Source organism: Leptonychotes weddellii, chromosome X (assembly GCF_054177405.1).
Source record: "Leptonychotes weddellii isolate Sample4059 chromosome X, ASM5417740v2, whole genome shotgun sequence".
Taxonomy (NCBI): domain Eukaryota; kingdom Metazoa; phylum Chordata; class Mammalia; order Carnivora; family Phocidae; genus Leptonychotes; species Leptonychotes weddellii.
Window position 1 is genome coordinate 66,502,414 of NC_138385.1, and position 8,319 is coordinate 66,510,732.

At 38.3% G+C, this 8,319-nt stretch overlaps 1 long non-coding RNA gene across 1 annotated transcript in view; it reads right to left on the reverse strand.

Moving 5' to 3' along the window:
• Positions 1-1,908: 1,908 nt before the first annotated feature.
• The window catches only part of LOC115939765 (uncharacterized), a 15,768-nt gene continuing 9,357 nt past the window's right edge, over positions 1,909-8,319 (reverse strand). Inside the window, exon 3 of the long non-coding RNA XR_014141325.1 lies at positions 1,909-6,586. This is a non-coding gene — a long non-coding RNA (uncharacterized LOC115939765). The remainder of the gene's footprint in view (positions 6,587-8,319) is intronic.

Here is an 8,319-nt window from a genome sequence, read left to right on the forward strand (position 1 = left end):
TATATTTGGAAGTTTCTTTAAGTGCTCTGCTCTCCCCAGCCAGCTCACTGTTGTTTGTTAACTGTCATTGTCATAGATTTGTTTGGTTTTTTTTTTTTTTTTCTTGCTTATCCTCTAAAGACTCCTTTTACTTCTGGTAAATCCAGCATGATTAATTGATTACAAAAATGGCCACAGTTGTTCACATCTTCCTTTATCTATACCTTCTACAGCTCCTCCCATTAAGAGATGGCATCTGTTTCTCCACCCTTCGAATCTGGACTAGTGTTTTGTTTTCGCCAATAGACTGTTGCAGAAGTGATAATTATGCCAGTTCCATGCCTAGGCTGGATGCTTCTGCTCAATCTCTTGAACCGCTGAAACTCCCATGAGGACAAGCCTGGGCTAGCCTTCTGGAGGGTGAGACCCAGTTGTCCAGCTATACCAGACAAGACCATCCTAGACCTGTCAACCCCCAGCCAACCCACCAGCAGACCACAGGTACATGAGCCCAGCCAAGATCAGCCAAGCCTGGTCCAGAACAGCAGAGCTATGCAGCCAACACATAGATTCATAAGCAATAATAAATGGTTTGGTTTCAAGCGAGTTTGAGGATGGTTTATGATGCAGCAGTTGCTAACTCACATATCCAGCAATACAGTACAAATTAAGTTTTATGCAGGATCAAGTTTTGGTAGTAGGAGGGCCCTTCAGGATATCTAGTCTTCAGTGCTGCCTCTTGACTACTTCTTCATTTCCTTCCTTAGCCTGTCTCTTAGGATTAGCGTTTCTCAGAGTTTCTGTTGTCAGCCATATTCTCACTATTCTTTCTCCTTGGTGAGATTCATCCCATCCCATGGCCTCAACTCTTATCTTTATATAGATGACTTCCAAATCTACCTCCAGCTGAACTCTACTGAAGAGATGCAGAGTTCAAATGGTCTGCTGGGCAAGTCCATATAATACTTTCCCAGAAAAAGCATAACTCAATATGTTTAAATGTGAAGTCTTACTACCACTCCTCCACTGTTTCCTATTTCTCCCCCTATCTCCAGCTTGATTCCTCCGTCTCTGGCTAATGTCAGCACTATCCTCACATCACCCAGGCCAGAAACCTCATCATCCCAGATTCTCCTCATCCACCATGTCTAATCATTCTGCTGCAGTGTCTTATATCTCTCCGTTCCTCTCCATCTTCCCAGCCCACTCCCACTCTTCCTTTTTCTTCTTCCTCTTCACCTCCTTTTTTCTTGCTATAGAGTTTGATCAGTGGTCCAGCAATAGTAACATCACTTGGGGGCCTATTAGAACTGCAGAATATTGAGCCCCACCTCAGATCTACTCAATCAGAATCTGCATTTTAACAAGATCCCTAGGTGATTCATATGCATACTAGGGTACGATAAACAACTCATAGTTGAGTCTCAATCTGGGTAGGTATAGGTCCTCACCAGTTTATAACCTATGCACTGTGTTTGTGGCACTCGAGCCTTGTTGAGTACCTGGGAAGTCTTCAATTTTCCATTTATCTTTTCATGATTTAATCTTTTAAAAAAGAATATAACATTTATTAGTTGTTTTTTCAATACAGAAATACAAAGAGACTAAAATTGGCCTATGCCTTGCCCAAATAACTCTAAATACATTTCCTTTTTTTAAAAAAAGGAAAATTTACCTAAAGTTAGACAATTAAAACAATAAAAATGTACAAAGTGATGGCTAGAAAACCTCTAGCACCACCCCAATCCCAACCCCTCTCCTCAAATGTAGCCATTCTTAATCAGAATTAACCTTCCAGGAAGTAATTAACCTTCCAGGAAATAATTAAGCATATACCTGCATATATTTATGTTTGTTCTTTTGTTTAAAAAGTATAAATTACTCCCTCTTAGTCATCATGATTTTTTTTACTTAATATATCTAAGATATTTCTTTATGAGCTTATACAGACTTTCATAATTTTTTTTGAAGATTTTATTTATTTGACAGAGAGAGACACAGCAAGAGAGGGAACACAAGCACGGGGAGTGGGAGAGGGAGAAGCAGGCTTCCCGCCGAACAGGAAGCCCGATGCGGGGCTCAATCCCAGGACCCTGGGATCATGACCTGAGCTGAAGGCAGGCGCTTAAAGACTGAGCCACCCAGGTGCCCCAAGACTTTCATCATTTTTAACACTACATGGTGTTCCATTAGATGGATGATTCCATCAGATCATTTCCCTATTGAGAAGTGCCTTGATTGCTTCCAGTTTTAGCTATTACAAACAAAGTTGCAGTGATCATCCATGGACATATATTTTGGTGAACTTCTGCAAGGATATCCATAGGGTAAATTTTTAGTGGCAAGATTATTAAGTATAATGATTAAGATGCTTTTGTTTACAAGTAAAACACAACTCCAGCAGTAGGGTGAGCTAGAGTTACCCAGTTTCTTTCAGTCTCTATGTTCTGCAATCCCTACTTTATCCAAGGGGATTTTTTTTTTTTTTAAGATTTTTATTTACCTATTTGACAGAGAGAGACACAGTGAGAGAGGGAACACAAGCAGGGGGAGTGGGAGAGGGAGAAGCAGGCTTCCCGCAGAGGAGGGAGCCCGATGCGGGGCCAGATCCCAGGACCCTGGGATCATGACCCGAGCCGAAGGCAGACGCCCAACGACTGAGCCACCCAGGTGCCCCTCCAAGGGGATTTTTAAGTGCAGTCCCTGGACCAGCAGCCTCAGCAGCACCTGGGAACTTCTTACAAAAGGAAATTCTTGGTCCCTACCTCAGAGCTACAGAATTTGAAAATCTGGAGATGGAGATCAGCAATTTGTGTTTTAACAAACTAGGTGATTCTGTTGTGCACTAAAGGCCAAGAACCATTGCTATAGGCAAGGTAACCATGAGATGGCTGCCAGTGGCAATGGACACTGAGTCTCTTCCTTTAAATTCACAAAAACTTCTGATCCAGCCTTTCAAGTGAGCAGGACTCCCCAGGTGCACCCTAATTGGCTTGCTGATGTTACAAATCTTCCCTGAAGTAATAATGTCTGTGGCCAGAAGAACTAGGAGTAGAATCAGTTTACCCCAAAATACATGGGCTATGAGTGGGAAGAATAAATACACAAATAAAACCTATGAATTGGTAGAAAGGAAAAAGTGGGGAGTGATTGCTGTGAATGTTCTAGCAAAGTCCACCACATTCAGTCAAAGAATATGTGCATGTTCTATTTTGATAAATATTGCCAATTCGTATCTGCAAAAAGTTGCACCAACTTATGGTCCCACCAGCAGCATATATCTATTTCTTGCTCTGCATATAATCAAACTTTAAACACTTCCCAATATGATAGGTGAAAATGGTATTTTATTGTTTTGATTTCTATTTCTTATATAACACATAAGAAATATATTTCTTATATATCTCATGGATGAGATTGAATATCTTTTCAAATCTTTATTGATGTGTATATGTCTTTCTTTGTAAATTACTTGCTTATTCTTTAGCTCATTTTACTATTGGGTTTTGCCTTTTTCATGTTGATTTTTTTTCTGAACTCATTGTAAATTAAAGAAACTAGCCCTTTGTCATATATGTTGCAAATATATTTTCCCAGCTCTGTTGATCTTTTGAATTTGTTTATGGTATTTTTTGTCTCACAAAGCTTTTAACTTTTATGCACACAAATTCATCAATAGTTTCCTTTATTGGTATCTGGGTTTGGGATTCTGCTTTAAAAGGGCATTCCCTATTCTTAAGTACACATAAGTACATTCATCTTTTCTTCTAGAATTATGTTTTCATTTTTTTCCTTTTCCACATCTGATCCATCTAGAATTATATTTTGGTACAAGGAGTAAGGTAAGGATAGGCCCTGCCCCACCCCAACACCAAATAGCCAGCTCTCTGAGCGCTATTTATGGAATAAGCCCCTTTTTTTCCCCACTAATTTCAATTGCCACATTTATCATAAACTGAATTCCTTTATGTATTGAGGTCTACTTAAGGAATATATTTGTTCCATTGATCTAATTCATTTCTTGTTCTAAACTGTATTAATCATTTTACTTCTGTAGTATTTTTAATATCTGACGAAACTAGTTTTCTGTCACTTCCTTTTTTAATTTCTTTTTTAGAAATGTTCTAGTTATTCTTCCATATTTACCTTTTTAGGTAAACTCAAGTCAGTGAAGCTTTTAAAAATTAAGGATACTGGGGTATCCAGACCTAGTGAAGCAGATTTTTTAAATGTGACACTCTGTAATGGGATGAATAGTATGCCCCCAAGATTCACATCCACCCAGAACCTGTGATTGTAAACTTATTTGGAAATATGGTCTTTGCGGATGTAATCATGTTAAAATGAGGTCATGCTACAGTAGGGTGGCTCTTAACCCAATGATTGGGGTCCTTATAAGAAAAGGCAAATTCAGGCACACAGGGAGAACACCATGTGATGGTGGAGGCAGAGTGATACATCTACAAGCCAAGGAATGTCAAGAATTGCAACCACCAAAAGCTGGAAAGAAAGGAAAGATGCTCTGCTAGGGCTTTCAGAGACAACATGGCCTGCCAACACCTTGATTCTGGACTTCTCACCTCCAGAACTGTGAGACAATAAATTTCTATTGTTTTAAGCTCCAGTCTGTGGTATTTTGTTATGGTATCCCTAGAAAACTAATACACACTCTATATCTAAATTTTTAAAAAATCTTTAAGTATGATTCTAATAAACCACCAGGGTTGGGAACCACTGGACTGAATAATAATAACCATTCTTGACTCACTCAGTATTTAGTAGGAGTAGAAAAACAGGATGACTGAAATAATTCTCCTTTTAAAAAGGGAGTCTTGGTGTTGAAACAAACAGCTATCCATTTGGGAAGAAATTAGTTTATCCCTGTATCATATCAAATTCACTAGAATAAACTCTGAAAGTATTCTAGTAGATGGGAATAAGACAAAATCCCTACTCTCATGGAGTATTGTGTCTCTCAAGGAGACACAACAAATAAATCCGATAACTTCAGAGAGGTGATCTATGAAGAAAATAAATCAAGGTAATGAACTAGGGCACATCTTTTTTTTAAGATTTTATTTATTTGACAGACAGTGAGTGAGAGAGCACAAGCAGGGGGAGGGGCAGAGGGAGAAGCAGGCTCCCCGCTGAGCAGGGAGCCTGATGCAGGGCTTGATCCCAGGACCCTGAGATCATGACCAGAGCCAAAGGCAGATGCTCCACCAACTGAGCTACCCAGGTGCCACAAACTAGGGCACATCTTAATGGAGAATGGGTGGTCAATTTAATTAGGGTAGACAGGGAAGGCCTTTTGGAAGAACCAATATTTGAACCAAGTGCTGAAGGTGTTATCCACAGGAAGATCTAGGGGAAGAGAGTATCTAGATAGGAAAAGATTTGAGAAGGAAATGAGTTTACAGTAGATTAAAGACCTAAATGGAAAGCACTATAACAGAATGAGAAAAAGAGAAAATGGTTGTTGCATTAGATAAGAAAGGCCTTCTAACAAAACAGAAAAAGCAATAGGAAAAAAGGTTGATATAAATATAGTAAATCACCATACAAACATTTAAAACTTCTGTATGATAACATAAGCCATAAACATGTTACATATTATGGAAGAATATCAGCAACATGCATAATAGAAGAAGGGTTAATATCCAGAACTAGAAATGACTCCTACAACTCAATATGGAAAAGACAACCCTGAAAGAAAAACTAGACAGAGTTTACAAACAGTTCATAAAGGATGGGCCAATAAACATAGGAAATGATATTCAACTTCACCAATGATGAGAGAATGAAAATCTAAAGCAAATAAACATGTTACCATTTTTTTCATCCATCAGATTAGTAAACAATTTAAAGGTCAGAGTCTGAGGAAACATGAAGATATACTGATGATGAGAGTGAAAATTGGCATAATGCTTTTGAAAGGCAATTTGGCAGTATTTATTAAAATTTCAAATGTCCATACCCCATGTTCCAGCAACCCACTTTTGAAGTGTCCATCTAGAGAAACTTGACTGAGCTCAGGAGGCCCCTCCTGGTATGTTTGCTCCCACTCTGTATTAGAGAAAAATGAAACCACTTTAAATATCCATCAGAGGCTAGGGGTATATCAATCTTGTTAATTCTTTCAAAGAAGCAGCTCCTAGTTTCATTGATCTGTTCTACTGTTTTTTAATTTCTATATCATTGATTTCTGCTCTAATCTTTATTATTTCTCTTCTGCTGGATTTAGGCTTTATTTGCTGTAAGGTTAGGTTCTGTATTTGAGATGTTTCTTATTTCTTAAGGAAGGCCTGTACTGCTATATACTTCCCTCTTAGGACTGCTTTTGCTGCATCCCAAAGGTTTTGAACTGTCATGTTTTCATTTTCATTTCCTTCCATGTATTTTTTTTAAAATTCTTCTGTAATTTCCTGGTTGACCCATTCATTCTTCAGTAGGTTGCTCTTTAATCTCCACATATTTGTGGTCCTTCCAAATTTTTCTTGTGGTTGATTTCAAGTTTCATAGCATGTGGTCTGAAAATATGTATGGTATGATCTCAACCTTTTTGTACCAGTTGAGTCCTGATTTGTGGCTCAGTATGTGATCTATTCTGTCAAAAAAAAAAAAAAAAGAGAAAGAACCCACATAAATAAAATCATGAATGATAGAGGAGAGATCACAACCAACACTGCAGAAATACAAACAATCTTAAGAGAATATTATGAGCAATTATATGCCAACATATTAGGCAATCTGGAAGAAATGGATAAATTCCTAGAAACCTACAAATTATCAAAACAGAAACAGGAAGAAATAGAACCTGAACAGACCCATAACCAGCAAAAAAATTGAATCAGTAATCAAAAATCTCCCCACAAACAAGAGTCCAGAGCTGGATGGCTTCCCAGGAGAATTCTACCCAACACTTAAAGAAGAATTAATACCTATTCTTCTGAAACTGTTCCAAAAAACGGAAATGAAAGGAAAACTTCCAAACTCATTCTATGATGCCAGCATTACCTTGATCCCAAAACCAGACAAAGACCCCACCAAAAAAGAGAATTACAGACCAATATCCCTGATGAACATGGATACAAAAATTCTCAACAAGATACCAGCTAATAGGATCCAACAGTACATTAAAAGGATTATTCACCATGACCAAGTGGAATTTATTCCCGAGCTGCAGGGGTGGTTCAACATCTGCAAATAAAGCAACACGATACACAACAATATAATGAAAGAAAGGACAAGAACCATATGACCCTCTCAATAGATGCAGAAAACGCATTTGACAAAATACAGCATCCTTTCTTGATGAAAAAACCCTCCACAATGTAGGGATAGAGGGAATATACTTCAACATCATAGGGACCATACACAAAAGGCCCATAGCAAATATCATCCTCAATGGGGAAAAACTGAGAGCTTTTCCCTTCTGAGGTCAGGAACATGACAGGGATGTCCACTCTCACCACTGTTGTTCAACATAGTACTGGAAGTCCTAGGCTCAGCAATCGGATAACAAAAAGAAATAAAAGGCATCCAAATTGGCAAAGAAGCATCAAATTTTCACTCTTTGTAGATGACATGATATTCTATGTAGAAAGACTCCACCAAAAAATTGCTAGAAGTGATAGAGGAATTCTGCAAAGTTGCAGGATATAAAATCAACACACAGAAGTCTGTTGCATTTCTATACACTAACAATGAAGCAGCAGAAAGAGAAATCAAGGAATCGATCTGTTTACAAGTACACCAAAAACCATAAGATACATAGGACTAAAGCTAACCAAAGAGGTCTGTACTCTGAAAACTATAGAAAACTTACAAAAGAGATTGAGGAAGACACAAAGACATGGAAAAACACTCCATGCTCATGGATTGGAAGAACAAATATTGTTAATATGTCTACGCTACCGAAAGCAACCTACACATTCAATGCAATCCCTATCAAAATACCACCAGCATTATTCACAGAGGTGGAAAAAACAATTCTAAAATGTGTATGAAACCAGAAAAGACCCCAAATAGCCAAAGTAATGTTGAAAAAGAAAACCAAAGCTGGAGGCATCACAATTCTGGACTTCAAGCTCCTTTACAAAGCTGTCATCATCAAGACAGCATGGTACTGGCACAAGAACAGACACATAGATCAATGGAACAGAATAGAGAGCCCAGAAATGGACCCTCAACTCTATGGTCAACTCATCTTTGACAAAGCAGGAAAGAATGTCCAGTGGAAAAAAGATAGTCTCTTCCACAAATGGTGTTGGGAAAATTGGACTGCCACATGCAGAAGAATGAAACTGGACCATTTCCTTACACTGCACACAAAAATAG